Below are 1,086 nucleotides of genomic sequence, written 5' to 3' on the forward strand. Positions count from 1 at the left end.
TAAATGAAAGGGCAAGTAGTGGTTAGAATTGACTAACATTATCCTCTAGCCAAAAAAAAAAAAAAAAAAAAAAAAAAAAAAAAATTAGGGTTTTCAATTAAGGTTCTCCGCAAATTTTCAAGATAGAAAACAACAAAGTTATCTGGAAAAGCTGAATAAAACTAATTAAATTTTGTTAAACCGTGAATGCTGTCATAAAAGGTGCATGCAAGGCATTTTATTTTATTTTATTTTGTGGGGCAAAATTTTGAAAAGCCGGCTAACTTGGCTTGAACCTATTCATGAGTATATTGGTGGAGAAACAAATAAGAATATACTTGAGTGTGAGTGTAAGTATAAATTACTCGAGGAATCGAGCATAGATGAATAGAAAAATAGGACATTTTCAGTAGGGGCTCCTTCGAAAAAAAGTTTATGTTTTTACATTTAATTTTCTATATTTATTGTTGTTGGCCCCTGACATATTTAGGTTTGTCTCGTCTTGGACTTCCAAGTGTAGGACCCTAGATTCTTTTCACCCTTTTTGTCATCATGACTCAAGTTCTTGGAAGAAATGAACTCCCACTTGAATTGTTGAGTCATGGGAGTTAAACACTTGGCCTCGAGGGATCATCCTTCAACATCAAGCTACACATGCTTAGATGCAGTTGCTTGGTTACTTAGTCTTAGTTACCTGAGTTCAATTGCCCGAACTTGGTTACCTAGCCTCAATCGCCCGACCTTGGTTACCCAACCTCATTCGCCTAATCATGGTAACCTTACCTTAGTCACTCAGCCTAAGTTATTCATCCTTCCCGACACAGACAGTTGTGTCTTATTGTCCAACATATTACTTTAATACGTCTGAGAAGACTTCTGTAGATGGATGGACTTTGAGCCATCTAATTCTAGATAATTTCAACTGTCTGATCTGTGAAGTCTCGGACGGTGGTGTTTTGGTTGCACTTATTTAGGTTTCAGATTTTTTTATGTCTTTCAAAATTGTGTTTCAATTAGAACGACATAATTAAATTTCAATAATTAGCCTTGAGTTAGAAGTAAATGTCTATAATACAACTACCTCCTTTAAATTTGAGTTTTTAGCTT

Source organism: Phalaenopsis equestris, unplaced genomic scaffold, assembly GCF_001263595.1.
Source record: "Phalaenopsis equestris unplaced genomic scaffold, ASM126359v1 Scaffold000893, whole genome shotgun sequence".
Classification (NCBI taxonomy): Eukaryota; Viridiplantae; Streptophyta; class Magnoliopsida; order Asparagales; family Orchidaceae; genus Phalaenopsis; species Phalaenopsis equestris.